Raw genomic sequence first — 22,332 nt, forward strand, 5'->3', positions numbered from 1 at the left:
GATCTACCGCTTCGCAGATAAAGATCTAAGTCCTTGCCCTGACATCCAAAGCTCAGTGCAGTCCATCTCTCCTTTCCAAATGATATCACCCCTTACCTCTCTACCACCTGTACTTTCTCTTGGCCAAACTGGCCAATCAGTATTCTTTGGGCATACATCTGCATGATGTACTTATGAGCTTCTGCCTAGAATGCATTTTTCTTCCTACCTTTGCTGATTTGACTTCCACCATTCCTTTGAAAGCCAAATCCATCATCACACCTGCGTCCTTTTCTTTCTGTACCACTCTGTACCACTTAATTATAATAAAACCATACGTTAGTTGAGCGGTTGTCATTTTCTCTGAATTTCAGGTAGGCAGCAACTGTTCACACTTACGTGTTCCCTAGCAGGTGTTAGGTAAATGCTTTCAGCCAACTTTCAATTACAACCAATGAAAACTTTAGATCACCTGGACAAATCAGAAACCCCAAGAACAAGTTATCAGGCAGCCGAGCAAACATCTATGCCTCAAGATATCCTTCAGAAGACAGGCTGGACATTGAATAAAACTATCATTTCAATTCAAGTACACGAATTCTTCTGAAAAGCCTTAGCTGTAGTTGAACCTTGGTCCAGGCAGAAATCCATATTAAATCTCCTTATCGTCAACCAGCTATGGATGGAAGAGCCTGTTCTATTTGTTTTCTACTTCAGAACTGGGATTTTATTTAAGATATCTGACTTCAGAAGCAAAGGGTAAAAAAAGAAATCCCAAAACAAAAACAAAAAATAACACGACCACCACCCAATGCTGATGTAGTGAAGCAGAGCTGGCATTTTCCTTTTAGGGAGGTTTGAGCACCTACTGTGTGTACCATTCCAACTTCTGATCTACAAGTAAGTTACATGTTTCTCATCTGGGTTAACATTGTGCCCAAACCCAGACTGGTTCGGCATTCTTCATAGGACTATGAGAGCCCTCTGACAAATAGCCGGACACATTTGGCTTATTTCTGCTGCCCTAAATGGTAACAAAAAAACACGTTAGCATCGCGTTACATATTATAGAAGATTAGAACAGCTCTTGGTCCCTTCGTGGGAAACTTCAAATATGAAAACTAAGTGAGATCCTTTGGGTGAAATGTTTAGAACAGGAAGGCAGCTGTACCCAACACGGATACATGAGTGAAGATATTTTTAACTTGCCAGTTACTTGGGCATGGATTAATTCTAGACCTCAGGAGGACTCGACTGTCCTGCCCAGAGGAGGTTTAAGTGGTACCTTAAGAATTAACATCTGTGTGCCTGTACTTGTTTAGGAAGCATGGCCACATTTTCCTGCTCGAACTTCACATTTAATAGTTTCATGGTAGGTAAGAAAGATGGTCTCATTTTCAGCCTGAAGGTGTTCATCTCTAGATTTTAGCTTGCCAAAAGACCACAAACAATGAGAACAAGACCATTTTCCAATATCAATTTAGTTATTTCATTGAGAATTATAGTCCTAGAGCAGGTGCACTTCTGAAGCAGCGGCTCTGAGGAAGCTGTTTTTTTTTTTTTTTTTCATGGCTCCTCCTTTAATTTTAGTTTGGAGGCAACTCGTTCTATTGACGGAGAAAATGAAGCTCAGTTGTTATATCCCTCGCCTTCAATAGCAAAGCTGGGTTGTGGACACCGTCATTTGTAGTTCAAAGCCCAAGCTCTTAACCACTAACCTATGCTGCCTCTTCAAAGCCAGAGTTCCAATTCTCTCCTTCTAGATCACACCCTTGTATCTTTCAGTCTAAGGCGCGATCTCTGCTAAACACCCGTCTCTGATGAACACTGGTCATTCTTAGGACTGTTTTGCAAGGAGGGTGAGGTGACTAAGGGTCAGGGACTAAGAAATGGCAGTGCTGTCATTCCACTGCAGGAGTAGAGCCTACATTCTTTACTTCACGTAAAATAGAATTTCTTCTAGACTTCCTTCTAGACTTCTATTCACCGGGAGTTCTTCCGTTGCTAGCCTAGCAACATACTTCATGTGACAGGTGTTTACTAAATATTTTGACAACCATCAAGATTTGAATCATAAAGATTCACGCTTGAATCCTGGCTCTACCACTTAATGGTATGACCTTGGGCAGGCTGATATCTATTGATCATACTGGAGTTAAGAAATGGAGATATCTTTTCTACCTTAAGTGATTTAAAGTGAAAGTCAAATGGGAGAATGGCATAGTACTTCATAAACCATAAAGCGCTATAAAAACTAAGTGCAGCAGATTCATTTACCATGATGGCAAGGCCTACATCCGCACTCTGGGCAAGGCATGAAAAAACAAAATAAAAAGTTTTATAGGTTAGAGAGAACCATCTGGTTCAAGAGTAATGATGTAGTTTACGGAAATCTTTTTAAAAAGAAGCAACTGGGACAGTCTTCTAATAAACGGAGATTAATTATGTTTTTTAAAAACCCCAAAGGGGAAAAGGATTTGGAAGCGAACTGACAATATAAAACTAAGGAGTAGATCGGTTTTCCTAGAATCAAGAAAGCAGTTATGTGAGATAGCAGGAAGAATGTCAAGGTTTGTGCTTTTTCATCTTTCTCAGACTCAGTTAAACTGAGCGATGTTTAAATGCTTTATTATTTCCATGACTGTAGGAATTCAGTTACTTTGTTATGCTTTCCACTGAACAAGTGAAATCTGAAAGTTAGTCTTAGATCACGTGAAGGGCTTGCTGAGATACAGCTGGACGGGCCCTACTGCTCACATCTGCTTTAGTGGATGTGGCATGGGAACCCAGAATCTGCATTTCAAACAAGTTCCCAAGGATGCTGATGTAGCTGGTCCGGAGACCGTACTCTGAAAGCTAGTCTGAGATGAGTTCTTTCTAGCTGTGAACAATACACTCTAGCTAACTACGTGTCCAATCTTGAAAGAATGAATGAATCTGACTGTTAAATGAGAACTTACACAGCTCATCGGTTACATAAAGTTCTTGAATGAATCTGACTGTTAAATGAGAACTTACACAGCTCATCGGTTACATAAAGTTCTAAGTCTGTTTCAGAATAACACTTTGTGTCACATTGCTAGGGAGAAATAGGGTAGCGTTTTACCCAGAGAAAACATTAAACTGTAAATTCCTCACCCAAATCTCTTCCAGGTTGGAGAACATTTCAAACCCAGCTTTTCCAGTATTCTTACTTCCTAACCTACCAGCTCCATGGTTACCTAAAAATATAAGTGACAGCCCCAATGCATTCTGCCTCACCGTAGCTCCCCTGCCCTGAACGCTCACTCAGCCTGCTCTGTTCACTCAGAAAGAACTCTTACTAGTTTAAAGGAGTTAAAGGTCACTTGCCTCTAGCTAGCTTAGGGGCTAAGTTATAAGTTACAGCAGCAGAAAAACATTAACTGGCTTGCTCTGTATTGAGCCAGCAGCTTTTATGTTCCTGAAATTTCATAAGCCATAATGTTTGTGTCGTGATGATGTAAGAATTAGCAAGAGCTGGACAATTTGGATTATAGTTTTGGTTGAAAATAACTTTAGAAGAGAAGGATGAGGTAGGTAGAGAGGGGATTCTACCTCACTTAATTAAAAAAAAGTAACTTCCATTTTTAGACCAGGAAGCAGTTTGTTCAGATTCTGCTTACCCTAGAGTGACAGGCTTCCTTCCAAGGTAGGAGAAAGATTCGGGAAGGGGAGTAACGGTGGCAACCTGCCCAGCTACGTGGGCAAGGACAGCATGGGGCCCTGTGTACTCAGAAGACTTTTTATTTCTAGCCTAGTCCCTCAGTTTAGTTCCCGTGGTCCTCTCCCTTCCCACTTCCTTCTGCTATAATGCTGACTTCAGGCAGAAGGATTGCTCCTTCTCTGTAGGGGGTCTGGGGGTAGGGGGTGGGGGGAAAGACTTAAATGAGACCAGAGGAGGTCAGCTTGACCAAAGCAAACTGCAGGCTCCAGGCAGAGAACAGAGAGTAACTCCCAGGCGGTTTAGTGTTAAGCACAGCAAACTCCCTGGCTTTGTTAATACTAAGTGCTTAAGTGATTAACATTTTTCAGGTAGACAGGCGGTGTCCAACTTTGACAAAGACATTCCCCGTTCTGCATTTAGTTTTCACAAAGATACATAATTCAGTGGTTCAGGGGGCAACATGAAAACAAAACATCGGAGTAAACTATTCTAAGCATACCGGATTAACAGTCTTCCCAACAAACCTGGGGGTAGGTATTATTATTCTCTCCAGATAAGGAAGCTTAAGGTCAGAGAAATGATGCAATTTGCTCAAGGTCACATGAGCAGCAGTGCTGTCCCTGGGATTTGAACTCAGGCCATGGGGCCCCAGAGCCCACACTCACAGCCAAGCAAGGTGTGAGGTGGAAATGGCCTGTGTGCCAGCCCTTGGTGTCCACACGCAGCGTCATGTGTTCCCCTCACCAGAAATCAGCGTACTCTTTATAGGAGGGGGCTCGATGGCCTGCTTTCCTTTTGAGTCACAGGATTAATCCAGTCAGGAAACATTACCATGAGTTAGGTTACCCTTAAATACATAGATCTGAGGTTACAGCTATTTCGGCTAAATGTGATTTTGGCCAACCTCTGTGCGATCCAGTGGCACGGCTTCAACTTTAGAATTACACAGCAGCGCCAGAGAATTTTCAAATACCACATCCTGTTCCTCAGGTGTTTCATATTTCGAGTCGAGTTCTCATTCTGGTTCTGCTTGGAGTGTAGACAGCCTCATGCGTTTGGTCAAATACCAAAACCTCCCTAACTGGTCCAGTTTCAAGGCTTTCCACCTGGGGAGGCATCTTCTGCTTCCCCTTAGGGCAACTTAACACCCTGGAGCTCTGTCTTTGGCAGCCTTCTCAAGTATTTCAGCATCCTAGGTTTGTCTTTAAGAAAAGCATTAATTAAATCCTCAAGTCACTAGAGACTGAGGAAGGGAAACACATGGAAACTTCAAAACTACCCAGGTGAAAAGTATCATGGTAGCAAGTGTAGGCTTACAGACATATGAGGGTAGAAAGAGAAGTGAAGCAGCCCATACTGGCTGTACCACCAACAGCCCAAGTCTCCACAAAGCCTCCTGCTGACCATGAGCCGTGACCAAGGCTTCCGTCTTCCTGCTCTCTAAGTCTTCAGGTAATGGAAGGCATGGCCAAGCAGGCCAATAATATCACCCCAACCAGCTGGTCAGCAGCTTCCAGGGGTCCCTGTACCACCTTCCTTCATGCCAACAAGTGTCTTGAAAGCAATTCCCTTCAACCCAAACAAGGTGGCTGAAATCCATTCAACCTTTTGGGCAAGGCAAGACATAAGGCTGATTGCACAGGAATTTGGACTTTTAGTTGAATCTCCAACTATAAAAAGTCTTGAGGGAAATGCAGACCCTGGATTCTGTCCTTAACAGTGAGGCAAGGCTTTGAACAAGTGCTGTGGCTCCCTTCCTCTCTCACATCCTCAGGAGAAGATCAGCTGTGTCCAAGATCACCAGAATGGCGACTACCTATGTGTCACAGCTCAAAGTTGGAAGACGTTCTCCTACCATCTACTTTAAAATGGAGGAGGGTAGAGCTTAAGAAGAACTGGTTGCTAGGGCATCCATTTGGATAAGAAGGGAGAGAGTTGGGAGTGGGAAGGGAAGGGGAAGTGAAGTTAGTCATCACCAACAAGAAAAAGAATCCAGTCTCCCTTAGGAGGATACTGGCTAGGGATTTAGAAGTAATCTCTTCCAGAAATACACATTGGAAAAAACCACTAGGCCTCCTTTGTGCTTTCTCAACAAGATTGCACATTGCATTAGGTGTACCATTATTTATTAGCACATACGTAGCACTTCAACCAAAAGGATCCTTCCCCAAAGATGAAGGACAAATACTTCTGAATTCTCATGGCAATAAACCTTCTTGCAGTATCATAGAGGCCTATCTCCCCTCAAGGAGGGAGAGACAGAACCTGGGGGCGTAGGGGGCAGGCACCAGGCCCAGAGAAGAGTAGCCTCATCAAGGTCTGGCTGCTGGTTTCAGAAGCCAGATGGAGGTGTCGCAGAGCATGGAGGCAAGCCATTTGGTAGCTGTCAGGCTCCCCCATTCCCAGCTAGTCCCTCCTGCCCCAACAGCCAGTAGATGCTCCTGTGTGGGGAGCAAACCTCAAGCCCGCAGGAAGATCAATGACATACCCCATCAAAGCCATTCCAAGAGCCTTATCGGACCTCTGGAGGGCATTTCTGCAGCTGCCTTCTTTCCTCAGCCATTCCTTCTGTTTGAGTTAGCTCTGTCTTACCTCCCTCTCCCCCCTTGCCCTGCTTTGCCTGATTAGGGCCAGAAATTTTTTCATTAAGTCACTTTATAGTGCAATAACAACATTTACTATTCATGAAGTCGCCCCTCCGTAATTGTTAAGTCTTTCCATGTGTCTGGAAGCTTATTTCGGGTCTTCTCGTTTTACAGAGTGCCTCTCTTCCTTCCAAACACAAACTAAAAAGAAAGAGGATAAGGTGGGGGGAGGAGGGGAAAGGATGGGGTGCAGATAACATCCAGATTCTTTAAGTGTTTTTAATCCAGTTCGATTTCCCTTTGGACTCAGAGGGCTCCCTTCTAAAATTGACTGCGGACCTGAATTCCAGGCTAAGAATTAAGTCAAGAGGAAAGGACGACAGAAACAAATAACAGAGTCAGCTCTAGGCTTATGAAACCCGCTATGTTGACTGGGGCTCCAGTCAACCATTCTTTTTTTCCCCCCTTTTCCAAAATTCTTACTTAATCTTTCCAGATTACAACAAGCAGGCAGACACCACTTAAACCCTCAGAGTATTTCAAACAAGTTTGTTCAGTCTCTTGGGGAGATACTTTCTTAAGAATCGGGTGTAAGACAAAGTTCACATTTTGATGCCATACGTTGTCAGTCACCGGAAAAAAGCTTCTCGCGGGCACAAACCAGGTCCCCAGCCTTTGTCACACGGCAAAAATAACCCCCCTTGGAGGAGTTAATTAGGCGGTCAGCAGCCACACCAGCGTCCGATCCGGGCTGCCCACAGAGCTTTTAAACAAGCACACACACACACACACACACACACACACACACACACACACACACACACACACGAGGCGCTTGTTAAATGTCACTAGTTGGACATCTGGATTCCGACCCCAAAGATAAACGCATTTCGTGGGAGCATTCCTCGGATGTCAGGCCACAAAACCGCCTTTTGCCCAAGCACACCGTCTCCTTTCTAAGATGCCCCAGCAGTCCCAGGTCTGCATCCCAAGGCGGAGCGGGAGGGAAGCAAAGGAGGGAAAGAGGTCGCCAAAAATGGAGCCAAAGGGAGGAAGGATCGGAAAGCTACTCACAGGCTAGCTAGCGCCTCCGCGATGCGAGCATGACTTCCCGGTGGTGCCCGAGCCTCCTGGCTACCGCGCAGCCGACACGGCGGCCGCGCTTAAATAGCCGCCGGCCCGGGAGCCTCGGAGCCGCGGGCCACTCCCGGCGAGATATGGTTCTAATCAGATGCTGGCAGCTGAGGACTCCCCAGGAATGCGCCGGGATGTTTTTGCTGCCTGGGCTGGGTAACTCCCCCTCAACGTGTCTGCTGAGTCTTCCAAACTTAACTGTTTATTAACTCGAGCTGGGGCCGCGCAGAGGAGCCGGCTCCCGTGGACTGGGAGCCCCACCAGCGCGCGGCGATCGCCCGGAGCCCAGCGAAGGGGAGGAGGAAGGAGTCAGGGCGCCGTCCGGAGCCCAGACTCGCGGGGCTGGGGACAAGGGACAGGGGAGGGTGCGCTTAAGGACAGGAAAGGGAAACTCCGCAGGAAAGGGGTGGGACCCAGCGACCTTCATCTCACAAATTCCTTCTCTGCGTTGCCGCTTCCAGTGATGTGGCGTCCCAAGTCATCCTAACCCGGTAGGGCCCTTTGAACAAAGGGCTGCCTCTACTCCTGACTTTCCTGGCAAGAAGCAGTGGATGCTAGCTCAGATCTGCTGTCGCTACAGTTGCACGTGTGATTGCCCCCTTTAAAGGAATTCGTGTCTCTTTCACGGCAGATGTGGGTGCACTTAAGTGCACCAATTTAAATTGGTGGGTAATCTGTGTGTATATGTAAAACATACTGTATTTATGTATGAAATACAATCCTGTATATACAGATATAAAGACAATACTCTCTATGAAATTGATATAAACAAAAACATGCACGCCTATATAACCTAACTAATTAAGCTATATACTTGATATAAACAGAGAGATTATATACTGGCTTCTCCCACAGTATGGGCATCCCTGGGTAGACACATAACATGACTTTATCTGCAGTGATTTCTATAGTGTTTCCTATACTTCTAAGAAAAATCTGAAATATGAGAAATAAAATGTTTGAAAATAGTGGCATACAGTACTCAGCAGTAGAAGGCACTCCATAGCGTATCTTAGTGGACCTTAACAAGCTGGGGATTCATCTTCTCCGTATTTTAAAACCATGAACACTTGTAAAACATCCCCAGAAGCTTTGTTGATTTCTAAGAGTTATGAAATTATTCTTGTGAAAAGTATGTCTATGTTTCCTTCTTTTTTTTTTTTTAAGTCTTAGACAGTGTGTACTAAGTGTGAAAACAACTAAATTGTGACTTGGATAGGAAGGGGTTATTGATTTTATTGAGTAAGTAACACACAGTGGATTTGCATTTTACCTCTGGAAACTGGGGGTTCAAATCAGGCTCATGGGACACCAGATATGTATTTTGTGGTCCCAGCCTAGATCCGACTGCAAAACCACGTAATTTGGGACAGCTCAGTGTGAGTGACAGTCCCTGCTCTCAAGTAGGTCAGGCTTGGGACAGCCCTGGAGCCAGGCGTGCAGAGCAGCAAAACCTGTCAACGATGAGAATACTACCTCTTTTGACCTTTACTCTTTCTGCCACCTGTCTCATCCCCTCATACCTGGGGAGGTAGAGGTGAGGAGGGTGGTGCTGACAGTTTTCAATATTCCTCTGAGGTGATTTGCTATTATTTAAAAAAAATGACTTTGTGTGAATGACAAGAGGTATATAAAATTTAGTCTTGGGACTGTATTTATAACATTTGTGCAGAGAAATTTATTTATTTATTTATTTTATACCACATTCTGTGTTTTGTTTTATTATTTTTTTAACATCTTTATTGGAGTATAATTGCTTTACAGTGGTGTGTTAGTTTCTGTGCAGAGAACTTTAATTTTGGTACATTTTAGGACATAGTGCTTTATTTTTAAGATCCAGAAGTACAGAGGGTTGGTTTCCCTTCCAAAAGCTAAGTAGCTGGAAAAATGACAGCAGATTTCAGGCAAACAGAGGCTTTGACAATTTGCAGAAAAAAAAATGGGTCTCTCTTTTAACCTCACTATGTAACACTTTCTCAGAAATGACCACCCACATCTTTTTTTTTTTAATCGAAAGACTCTTATCAAGAAATGTTGACTTATGTTTGCTCTACCCCACCAAATGGAAGGGATTTGTCTAAGAAGCCAGAGGAAGAAAATGATTTCATCTGCCATAACCTGTAGTTTCAAGAGAAGGTTTTGGATGAAAACAGTGCATTTGTGAGCAGTGGGCTCACACATACAGCTTGAAGTGGACAGCTGTCATTTCACACAGATATCTTAAGAGTCAACAGTGGAGAACTCTGATTGGACTTGAAGTGTGTTTTTATATCTCTAGGGCTCTGATATTACTCTGGCAGTAATTCAGTGTCCTGCTCACATTAAGAAAGAAAGAAAGAAAGAAAGAAAGAAAGAAAGAAAGAAAGAAAGAAAGAAAGAAAGAAAGAAAGAAAGAAAGAAAGAAAGAAAGAATGAAAGAGACAGAGAGAAGAATGAAAATAAATGTAATCCTTTTTATCCCTGGTAGAGCATAGTCTCCTGTCCCATGGAAGTTGTTGGCTTTTCAGTAAATCTAAAATGAACATCCTTGCTCCTGGAGAATCACACCCAAACCCACCCAGACATTAACCCTGCCTAAACCACGGTCTTTTCTTACCACTTCTGAAATTAATGTTTAGACAATTAAGGTGAGGAAAATTGAGTGCAATGTTTGAAAAACTGTGGTCCTTGCATGACTCTTCCTTTGCACAAAACCAGCTTGTGAGGGAAAAGGAAGAAACCGCCCCCCAAAAAAACTGACGACTGTTCCCAGCCTAGGAAAGGGGTAGTTAATCCCGTGATGGCTTGCTGAAGAATGCATGGTTTATTATTAAAGTAATCTCTTAAGATTTTCCTGGAATGTGCTTCCACAGCAACTCTGCCTGTGCGAGCTATCCTATGTGTGTGTCTTTTCTTCCATAATTAAGCTGTTTTTTTTTTCCCCCTATAGCTCACAGACGAAAGGCTTTCTCTCTCCCTTCTCCAGGTTTTCTCCTATCTCCTTCCCTACTGTTCTTGTCTCCCTTAAACATCCCATTTTGAATCCTGCCATTTCCCATGAATTATAAATGTTTCTTTAGACTTGGCCACAGGTAGACTGTCTGTGCACCTTGGTTCCTTACTGGATGCTTCCAGATGTTCTAATCAAACAAGGACTGGTTGAAGTCTGTGGATCTAGCAAGGTCACATCTTTTTTTTTTTTTTTTTCCCCTCCTTGGTGTTGTAAAAAAAAAAAAAAAAGAAGAGAATAGCTATTGTTCCCAGAAAATGTTCTTTGACCTTCACTCATTCTGCACATTCATAGATGCAGAAAAACTGGCCCTATCAGATTTGGCTGTTGGCAAGGCAGGGCAAACATTGGAGGGTTTTCCCTTTCATCTATCTATCTATCTAAAATCTAAGATATTTGGAGCTAGTCTACTAAAGGCAGCCTGTTTTATTGGTTTGTTTGTTTTTTCTTTTGTTGGTTGCTTTTGTTTGGTTTCTTGGTTACACCTGTATTGCACCTCAGAACTCAATATTTATTATTTGCTTCTGATGTGAAACATTAGTGAAACTCAGATGGTACCTGAAAAGCTGGAATGTTGTAAAGTGAAGGAAAAATTCAATGTGATAGGTTTACATAACTAGTTACATTTTGCTATAATAAAAATTTTTATAATAAGAAGTTGTAAAGGGGAAAAAGAGTCCTCATAATGAATTACTCATTAAAATATTATCTTATTTGGAAGGTAAGTTGGAAAGAGTTATTAAAAATAAAAATACATGTAATACTACAAAATGCTAATATTAATTATTATTGTAGCAAATGCTTATACAGTTCTCTATCCTATGAACAAGAATCTATCCCCTAGAAATAAAATATACATTAAAAACTACAAAGATGTTACTTGCTGCATTGTCCACAACAGCAGGAACCTGGGAAAAAATTATGTCTGTCAGTAAGGGGATGATTGAATAAATTACAATTCATCTGCACTATGAAATCATATGCAATCATTTAAAAGAATAAAATTGGAGTTGAACCTTGTAATATGGAAGGATTTCTATTAGGTAGTGTTGAGTGAGAAAAACAAGATATAGAAAAAAATGTAAAATATGTTTCTATTTTAGTAATACAAAAAGCAACACTTAGCTATGTAGGTTTGAGTGTGTGTGTGTGTGTGTGTGTGTGTGCATGGTTATCAGGGACACTAGAGACTAGTGACAATACAGATTACTGGTGACCCAATGGAGATGAGGGTAGACGGGGGGAGGAGAAGGGTGAGAGCCCTGCAAAAAGGGAAACGAAATTAAAAGAGCCTGTATGCAGATATAGTTATAGATCTCATTTATGCATTTAAGTGAAATGATATATCCATAGGTTTGTATAATTAAAAAAAAATACACCAAGTGATTTTAAGATAAGGAGAGAGAAGAGTTGTAAAAGCTATAAAATGGCTTTTCCCTGAGGAGTTTTCCTTAAGGTCTTTCAGAAGTGAGTGTTCATCAGTGTCCGCCTGATCTAATTTGGCCTCTAGAGCAGAGTTCTCAAACTTTACTGTTCACCCCAGGCCTCCTGGGAACTTGCTTCCGGGAAAATTCCTGGGTCCAGCCCCAGAGCCTGGAAAGGGGTGTGTGTGTGTGGGTGGGGGTGGGGGGTTGGTGTGGGAGGAGAGGCATGCAGTGCATGGGAATCTGCAGGTTTAACCAGACCTTCCGGGTGATTCGGATGCTGTGTTTTGGGGGACCCTCTTTGAGAAACACTGAGTTTCTCCTGTGGTCAAGAAGACACTCATTTTGTTCCTCTCTGAGCCCTGAGAACCGTGTGGAGAGGGAAAACAGCAAGGTTGAGAGGAAGCAGGTGCCACTGGTCTTTAGATACTGCCCCTTCTCTCTCCCCTGATTCTCTGCAGCTTCAGTGTCCTGGCTCTGGTGGTGACTTCTCTCCCTGCCCCCTCCCCTGTCAAGACTTGTTTTCAGAGAAGGATCTGATACCAGTCATTTGCATGGACCTGTACCGAGATATTTGCATTTCCAACCATGACCCTTACTTGGTATGAAAGACACTGCCCAGTGTTAAAAGGATCTCAGACATCAGTAAGAGCAGGGACCGATTTTTTTCCTATTTTTGAGCAGGTGGAGGTGATTGTCAACTCCACTCTGTATCCAGCATAAGGTTACCTAGAAAGAGAAGATTATAGGACCTCCAACTCCTGGAATGGCCCTCTGCTATCCCTGACGTCATTTTACATCTTGGCTTCAAAGGGCCCATTTCGAAAATTGAAGCTGTATATTATGTACATAATTGTTTTTCTGATACAGCAAAGGAAAGTGAGATTTAAGATCAGATCTGGGTTAAAATTCAGGCTCCATCTCTTACCAAACTACAAGATTTCTGCAAGTTTCCTAACTTCTCAAGGACTCAATTTTCTTATCTATAAAATGGGCATGCCCTGTCTTCCCCTCCCATTTGGCTTCTGGTGGGAAGAAAAAGAAGTTATATACCTGGGAGGACTTTGGAAAGTTTGACATTATATAAATACCATAAATTATGCAAAAATTATTCAAAAAATACATTATTGCGGGGGAGGGGGACAAGAAAGGTGCTTTGTCCCAAATGATTTCCGCCACCAACATCAGAAATTCTATCACTAGTAAATCATGTGTTTAGATAATGATGCTCCTCTGGCTGCAGTGAACTTTCCTAAGGCTGATCCCTTGGGCTAATCCCAGACCCTGATTTTCTAACATATTAGTGAGGATTACTTTAATGGATCAGTTTCATCCTGTCAAAGAGAGACGAGTGAATTTCTGCTGAAATGGGGATATTAAAAGCAGGGGAAAGGCAGAAAAATCAGAAAATGAGCACCAACCTCTTTTACTTCGGAGATCTGTTGCTACTACTGAGAAAGAGGTCTCAAAATCTAGACACTCAATTCGATCCAAAACAGATCCCACTCTGCTCCAACTATGGCCACCTGCTGTGCTGGGGTTCCTGGGTTGGCTTAATAATCTCAGTTCTAAACTGGAATCAAGGGGGAATACTATTTGCTGCACTCATTTAATCCTCAGGCTCAAAATCACTTCTTAATTAAAGAATGAAGGGAAACCATGTCTGGACTCCAGGGTAATTTAACTCCCTAATTATTATTATTTTTTTGGCAGCATGGCTTGTGGGATCTTAGTTGCCTGACCAGGGATGGAACCTGGGCCCCCTGCAGTGGAAGCATGAAGTCCTAACCACTGGACTACCAGGGAATTCCCTCCCCAATTACTTTGAAGCTCAGGTATATGTGTGTGCCCACGCTCATGTGCATTTTCTGAAGAGGTGCACCACAGATTCCACTGGATAATCAAAGGACCCCATGGCGTAAAAGAAGATTAAATTCCATTGCATTTTGGTTGTCTAGTCACATTCCTCCTATTCATTTTTATCTGACGATTTTTATCGGAGTGTTTTGTACCAATCTGATTTGTGTCCTCACAACATCATTGTCAAACAGGTTAGGGCAAGCATTCCTTTTTCTAAAGGTTAAGAAATATAAGCACAGAAACCTTGATTTACTTCTGTTTACAAAGTTAGAGACAGAGCTAGAACTATTACTCAACTTTCCTGAATGACCTAGAATGTATGGCTTACGTAGTCATGACCCAACCACTTAGGGTTTCCTGTTTCCTGTATCGGTCTGTCCCATATCTGCTGTAGATACCCCTTCATGCAAAAGACACTGGCAAATGGAAGAGTGTCCAGAGCAGGGCCACTTGGACAGTAAGGGCATTTTCTTGGGGACTGAGAACTACTGGATGTGCTGTCAGCATGGCCTGACTGAATCGGGCACGTTTTGCCAGGGGCTGGGAGTGGAGATCTATGGGTAGTAGAGCTCTTTCCGAGTATCCGAAGGCCTGCCCTGTAGAAAGTAGATTAGACTCTTCTCTTTGGCCACAGAAGATAGAAGGGGGTCCTTTGCTGGGTTAAATAGTGTTCCGCCCAAGATTCATGTCTACCCTGGAACTTCAGAATGGGCCTTACTTGGAAAGAAGGTCTATGTAAATGTAATTAGTTAAGATGAGTTCAGTTGGATTATATGAAGTCTCATCTCCTTCAGTGAAACCTTTTTATCTGCCTTGTGGTACTTTTTGGTCAGAATTCCTTGGCTTTTTGTTATATCCTATTTTCATTTAGCATAACTCTGGAACCAGTGTATCTAGGTGTGAATCCCAGTTCCACAGCTTACCAAATGTGAGATCTGAGAATTGCTGAACTTCTCTTCAGTAAAGCGAGGGAAATAATAGAACTTCCTTCATAGTGTTGTTATGAGGATTAAACAAGTCAATTTGTCTAAAAGACTTGTAGTCGTAGTTAGCACAAGTAGAGTGTTGATGAAAATGTGTTTTTTGTCTGAATATCTTAAAAGAATAATTTCTAAAATATTAAGTAATTTTGAAAATAAGCTTACCCTAAACCTCAGAAATTTCTCTTCTAAATAAGCTTAGAAGAACTCTAACTCATTTGTGAAAAAATATGTCTAAGAATGCTTAGAATAGCAAAAAGTAGAAGCAACTTAAGTGTCCATCATTTGGACAGCAGATAAACAAATTGTGGTGCAGGCATCTTTTGGGAATACCCTAACAATAATAGCAATGACATGGATGTATGACCCAGATCTGCTTGCATCAACACAGATGAACTGTGTAAGCAGAGCAAGGTATAGATGAATACGTAAATACTTCATAGACGGTTTAAAATACAAAAAATAAAATTGCGCATTAGAGACACAATACTCATATAAATGAATACAAAGATGCCTGGGGATGATAAATCACAATTTCAAGATGGTGCTTTCCTTTGAGAGAAGGAAGAGAGAGAAATAAGAGAGAGGTCCAATCATGCTGATAATTTTTTTTCTAAGACTTGCCGCAGAGTGCATGGATATGTACTGTTTTACTTTTATGGCTTTTTTTTTGCGGTACGCGGGCCTCTCACTGCTGCGGCCCCTCCCGCTGCGGAGCACAGGCTCCGGTCGCGCAGGCCCAGCGGCCACGGCCCACGGGCCCAGCCGCTCCGCGGCACATGGGATCTTCCCGGACCAGGGCACGAACCCGTGTCCCCTGCATCGGCAGGCGGACTCTCAACCACTGCGCCACCAGGGAAGCCCCTTTATGACTTTTTTTATATAGACTCTCTTCTAAGCACATTATAGATATTACCTTACTTAATCCTTATAACAATCCTGTGAGGTAAAACCTGTATTATTTTCTCCATGTTACAGATTAAGAAACTGATGAACATAACAGGCTAAAAAAATGCCAAAGCCAGGTTTTAAAGCCAGGTAGTGTGGTTCCAAGGTCTGTGAATTAACCCCTATGCGATCCTTACTCCTGTTAGAAGTTATGAAGAAATGAGAAGGCTGTAAGTGACACGGTCTCTCCAGCACAACTCTGGAAGGCACGCCAGTCGCTTCCGCTTGCTGGTTCCTGCGGCTGCTCTGCCCCTCCGCTGCCCCCCACACACTCGGGCTTCACACCTCATCTCTCCTTGCTCTTCTCCCCTCCCTGGATCTATGACCTCATTCGGATTCGTCTGTCTGTCTCTGATCCTGACTTCAGCATCGTTCCAGGCCATCTCTGGTGTCTAGATGTTGAGCACAAGGAGAAGCCTTGGGTCTGGCCCTTTTGGACAGTGGTCATGAGAAGGAGAAGAGAAAATGGGAAGTTATACACTCCAGCTGAGGACAGCAGTGACGAGGCCCTGCAAAGGAGTGTTTCTTTGAGAAAGGTTTTAAGAGAGATTGGGTAGGAGTAGAGGTGGTAGCAGGTGTGCGTGCGTGTGTGTGTGTGTGTGTGTGTGTGTGTGTGTGTGTGTGTGTGTTGGTTCAGGATATAAGCTGCTGTTTGGTTCAGGATATAAGCTGCTGTTTTTTAAAAGAAATACTGGTGGGGATCTGGGCCCCGCTCTATATCCACGCAGTGACCACTTACGTGACAGCCACCAGTTCTCCCCTGTCTATCTCAGGACCAATCAGGGAATTCTGCCTCCCCATTCCCTGTCTCAGGCCTCATCTTCCTCATCTGTAAAATGGGGATAATCAACACTCTCTCACCTGCTGCTGAAGGACAAAATGAGATGACACCAGTAAAGTGTCATGACATCTCCAAAAGGATGTTTCTAACTCCTTTGGTCCCCTCCCTGCTAAGGATGGCTGCCACATTAGCAGCCATTAGCCCCAAGTTCAGAGCGGGCTACAATGGGAGTAAGGGGTGTGGTACCGAAGGCCTTCAGGGACGCTCAGCCTTTAGATCAGGGTCGGCAGCCTAAGAGTGTCCAGTGGGTCAGTGCTGATGCCGCCTTCTGGGTTCTGTGAAAGCAAGTGCCCCTGAAGAACACCAGGGATTTGTCTTGTCTTGGACCTGGTGAAGGAAGTTAGAGATGTGAGTATGAAAAGAACGTGGGGGCCAACAGGCCTCCAGCACGTCTGGGATAGTGGATCCTCAGGCACGCCCATTGTTCCTGCAATCCCTGAAACTCCACAATCTTCCACATCAATAGGTCTCAGCAGAATAGCCTCTGCTAGAGTGGCCTCCCTACTCCCTTCCCGTGGTCCAGTGCAGGGGTAGGCAGTACAGCGTAGGGCATGGATTCTCCAATGTTGGCCCATTTCAGAGTCTCCAGGAAGGTGGAATAAATGCACATTCCCAGGTCCTACCTCAGAGGTTCTGATTCAGTGGGTCTTTGGAGAGGCCCAGGAATCTGCCTTTTTTTCTTTTACTTCTTTTTCATATTATATTTTTTCTAGTTTATTGAGCTATAATTGACATATAACATTGTATTAGTCCAAGGTACAAAACAATATTTGATATATGCATACACTGTGAAGTGATTGGCACAAGTTTAGTTAATATCAATCACTCACGTAGTTAACAAAAATTTTTTCTTGTGATGAGAACTTTTAAGATGTACCCTCTTAGCGACTTTCAAATATACAATACAGTGCTGGGACTGTAGCTACCATGCGGTACATTTACATCCCCAGAGGTTATTTATCTTATGACTGGAACATTCTACCTTGTGACCACCTTCACCCATTTCCCTCACCCCTCACCCCCTGCCTCTGGCGACTGCTGGTCTGTTCTCTGTTTCTATGAGTTTGGTTTTAATAGATGAAATGTATAAGTGGGATCATACAGTATTTGGCTTTCTCTGTCTGACTTGTTTCACTTGGCATGATGCCCTTAAGGTCCATCCATGGTGTCACAATGGCAGGATTTCATTCTTTTTTATGGCTGAATAATATTCAATTTATCTGTCAATGAACACTTGGGTTGTTTCTATATCTTGGCTGTTGTAAATAATACTGCAATGAACAACCCAAGTGTCCATCAACAAATAAATGGATAAACAAAATGTGATATATCCATATAATGGAATGTTATTCAGCCATAAAAAGGAACAGAGTTGTGATACATGCTACTCTGATACATGTGGATGAACCTTGGAAGCATTGTGCTAACTGAAGTGAGCCCGACACAGGGGGATAGATATTGTGTTATTTCACTTATATGAAATATCTAGAATAGGCAAATTCATGGAAACAGAGAGTAGATTGGAGCTTGCCAGGAGCTAGGTGGAGAGGATGTGGAATGGGGCGTTATTGCTTAATGGGTACATATTTTATGTTTGGGGTGATTAAAAAAAAGCTCTGGAAATAGATAACGGTAATGGTTGCCCAGCATTGTGAGAGTAATGAACGCTTCTTAATTGTATACTTAACAATGGTTAAATTACATATTTATGCTATATGTGTTTTACGGCAAATGAAATAATTTTAAAGTGGCAAAAAAAAGAAATCCTGGTGGAAGATACAAGGTGTGGGGATGATTCAAAATAACGAATAACCCTCAAACAATTTCTCCTTGGCTTTCAGAGGTCATCACTCCATCTAGATGAAGGTATCCTGATTTTTCCCCACGGCAAGGAAAGCATACTTACTTTGGTTAATATTCAGGCTGTTTCCTCTCCTCAGTCTCTCCTTGGTGAAACAGCATTCCTCCAGGCCAGCCAGGCAATTGGCCTGCCTCTGCCAGGATTGCTGTGGCTTTGATCTTCCGTGGAGGAACCGAGCTCACCAAAGGTGTACTTGCTGAAGAAACACCACCTGCCAAAGCTAGGCTAGGTGTGTTGGTGTTTAGGGAAAATCAGTCTAGAACTCTGCAGTTGCAGGTGAATGCGCTTAAGTCCTATAGTCATTTTGCTGAGGCCAACCAGGAAACGTGTAATCATAAACTTTAAATGTGTTTATCTGTCAAGCGGACACTTTCTATTATTTCGTTTTATATTGAGGCAGTCCTTAAACTACTGTTAGACATTAACTATACTTAGTAATTTGGTAACACTTTGCCCCTCCCCCATCTCCGCCCCTCCCCCATCTCTGCCCCTCCCCCATCTCTGTCCCCCACCCCACACCTTTATATTTAGTTGTGATTGAGTTATAGGCAATAGTATGTTGGTAAACCAGGTCTCTGAAAAAGAAAGCTCTGCTTTAGTGTGTTAGCTGATTTCCACGAGGTAACTACACCCACCAGGGCTTATTTCAAGGTATGATGTGACGTCACATCACTGAATGTAGAGATGGAAAGATCTGCTCTTGTGAGCATGGGTGCTGGCTGTAGCACAGCCCTGGTATAAGGCATGTACTAGCCTCTTTCTCTCCCAATACCTTCATTACTGAAGGTACTATTTTCATACTATTTTCACAATATTCCTGGTCAATAACTATAGGTTAAATTGATGAATCAACTACCTATAAATGAAGAATGTTTCTCTGGAACAAGATCTGGGCCATAATGATTAGATACGGAAACAGAATAATGACTTTTCCTAATTCACACTGTAGTACAATGAAAATCACATGGGATTGAGATTAAGTGTGTATAAATTCAAACTCTGGCTCTGTCATTAGCTGTTCATATGACTGGATGAATTGCTTAACTTCTCTGAACCTTAAACTTCTTATGTGTAAAACGGGAAACAATGCTTGTGGTACAGGTTTATTTTCAGGATTAAATGATATAATAATGGATGTGAGATAACAAATTCTTGGCAAATAACTCACATTCTTCTCATTTGAAGATTTTCTTATGAAAAGAATTCTCAAACTTTTGGTACTGCCTCCACTGTCTGGGGGTGAGTACTAACAGGTGACAAAACACTCGATAATGTAGTAGATAGGTATTGATGGAAACAGATTGGAACTTTTTAATTTATAGTTCTTATTATCTGATGGCCTCCAACTGCCTCCACTGTGGTCCAAACTATCATCATTCCTCACATGGATTATTGAAATAACCTCTCACTACTTATGCTCTTATCCCTCCCACAGTCTATTGTCATCAGAGGAGAGAGTGATTCTCACGAGAAAGGTCCAATAACATCACACATTTGTTTAGAACCCTTCAAAACTCCTTCTCCATCAAAGTCAAAGCCAGAGTCTTTAGAAATGGCCTCCACGGCTGTATTGACCGCCCTCCACCCCCGTGCTATGTAACTGCCACTCTTACTGACCTTCCCCTCACTCGCGTCACTCACCAGGCCTGTTCACATCTCAGACCTTCACACTTGTTATTCTCTGCCTGGACTGTCTTTCTTCAGATTCATGACCAGTTAGCTCTCTAACTACTTTAGGTAGTTGCTCAATCGTCACCTTCTCATGGAGAGTACTTTTGACCATTGTACTGGGTTGAATAGTGTCCTCCAAAAATTCATGTCCAGCCTGGAACTTGTGAATGTGACCTTATTTGGAAATAAGGTTTTAGCAGATGTAATCAAATTAAGATAAGGTCATACTGAATTGGGATGGACCCTAAATCCAACAACTGGTGTCCTTATAAGGAAAAGGAAATTTATGGAATCTAAAAAACAAACAAACAAAAAATGAACAAAGAGCAAAACGGAGTTATAGATACAAAGAACAAAACAGGTAGTTGTCAGAGGGGACAGGGGTTGGGAGAGAAAAGAAATAAGTGGGGGAGATTGAGAAGTACAAACAACTTCCTCTTCTTCTTTTTAAAATTTTGGCCACTCTGCATGGCTTGTGGGATCTTAGTTCCCGAACCAGGGATCAGGGATCGACCCGTGCCCCCTGCAGTGGAAGCATAGAGCCCTAATCACTGGACCATGAGGGAATTCCCGAGAAGTACAAACTTCTGGCAGCAAAATAAATGAGTCATGGATATGAAATGGACAGTGTGAATAACTATGTAATATCTTTGCATGGTGCTGTATTGTAATTAGACTTATTGTGACCATTTTGAAATGTATGGAAATATACATTTCTATGTGTGTGTGCGTGTATATGTTGGGTAACAGGAGATAACATAGTGCTATGGGTCAATTATACTTCAAAAACAAACAAGCAAAGGAACTCAGAAGAAGAGATCAGATTTGTGGTGACCAGATGTGGAAGGTGGGGGAGGGAGAATTGGATGAAAGCAATCAAAAGGTACAAGCTTCCAGTTATAAGTGCTAGGGATGTAATGTACAACATGATAAAGATAATTAGCATGGCTGCATGTTATATATGAAAGCTGTTAAGAGAGTAAATCCTAAGCCTTCTCATCTCAAGGAAAAGAATTTTTTTCTATTTCTTTAATCTTATATCTATATGAGATGATGGACGTTCATTCAACTTATTGTGATAATCATTTCATAAGTCAAATAATTCTGTTGTCTACCTTAAAATTATAGAGCTGTATGTCAATCATATCTCAGTAAAACTGGAAAGAAACAGAAACAAAAGGGAAGTTTAGACACAAGACACATAAGGAGGAAGGCGAAGTGAAGATGGTGGCAGAGGTTAGAATGAGGCTGCCGCAAGCCTAGGTAACCACAGATTGAGGCTGTTAACAGAAGCCAAGGGAGAAACATGAAAGTGATTCTTCCCTAGAGCCTTCGGAAGGAGCAGGGCCCCCAATGCCTCCTTGATTTCAAACTTCTAACCCCCAGAACTATGAGAGAATAAAATTCTCTTGTTTTAAACCACCTAGATTTTGGTAGTTTGTTACAGCAGCCCCAGAAAGCAAATAAAATCATTTGATTTCAAATTACTGCCCCACTACCTTCTACCTCCTACATAGCTTCTGATTTACATTTCTCCATAGCACCTCTCACTAACTGACAAGAGCCTGATGGTTTCTAAGTTTCCCTTGAGCAATATGGTTCATGACTGTGGCGATTAGCAAATCACTGTAGTCTCCAAATGTGACTTAACTTTCCCTTTTCACCTTCTCTTCCAACTCTCACCTTCTCTTCCAATGTCACACATGTAGGGAAATGTTTATCCCTACATGTGTGACATTGCTTCCTTAGTAAGGGGAATACCTGCTAAACTCATCTAACTTCTACTGTTCCTCCTGTCTCAGGTTCAAGAAAATAGCTGTGCGTAGTTACTGCACCAATACAGATCCATTAAAACAAATAAGACCAAAAAGAGAGAGTATATGTTATTTAACGTGAGGATTGAATTTCTAGTATGTCTGGAATATGCACCTGCTATAACCTATATATGGCATATAGACAGACCAAATTGATTTCTTGCCATTTGATGCTTTTTCAAAGATCACTTCTGTGAGATACTGTAGGAAGTACCCAGCTAACTATGAAGTATATTTGAAGCAGACTGAATCTGAGAAAGCCTCTAGATACATCTACCAGTTTAGGGGAGATACACATATAGTGAATCAAATTAGATGACACCACCAGGCATGTAAGCCAAATCCAGAATGCGGCACATGCTACAGAAAAAGCCTGTTTTCTTCAACAAGTCAATGGTATTAACAAAATGGAGTGGGGTGGGTGGGAAAGACCTCTATAGATTTACGAAGACAAGGAAAAAACTATGCAATTTTGTGAGTCTTGTATGGATTCTGATTCTAGCAAACAAACATTAAAAAATATTTCTGAGGCAGAAAAATTGGAATTTTAGAAGATACTAA

General features: G+C 42.4%; 1 protein-coding gene across 6 annotated transcripts in view; it reads right to left on the reverse strand.

Moving 5' to 3' along the window:
- DAB2 (DAB adaptor protein 2) overlaps positions 1–22,332 on the reverse strand; it is a 169,935-nt gene that overhangs the window by 44,836 nt on the left and 102,767 nt on the right. For 4 of the 6 annotated variants that reach the window (XM_067730577.1, XM_067730572.1, XM_067730575.1 and 1 more), the window contains exon 1: positions 7,324–7,477. The exons of 1 other annotated variant lie outside the window; for it this stretch is intronic. The gene's annotated coding sequence lies outside the window, so the exon portion shown is untranslated. Of the gene's footprint in view, positions 1–7,323; positions 7,479–22,332 lie in introns of those variants that run through there. One more of the 6 variants, XM_067730576.1, reaches the window with a different exon arrangement.

The sequence above is a fragment of the Pseudorca crassidens genome, chromosome 3 (assembly GCF_039906515.1).
Source record: "Pseudorca crassidens isolate mPseCra1 chromosome 3, mPseCra1.hap1, whole genome shotgun sequence".
Lineage (NCBI taxonomy): Eukaryota > Metazoa > Chordata > Mammalia > Artiodactyla > Delphinidae > Pseudorca > Pseudorca crassidens.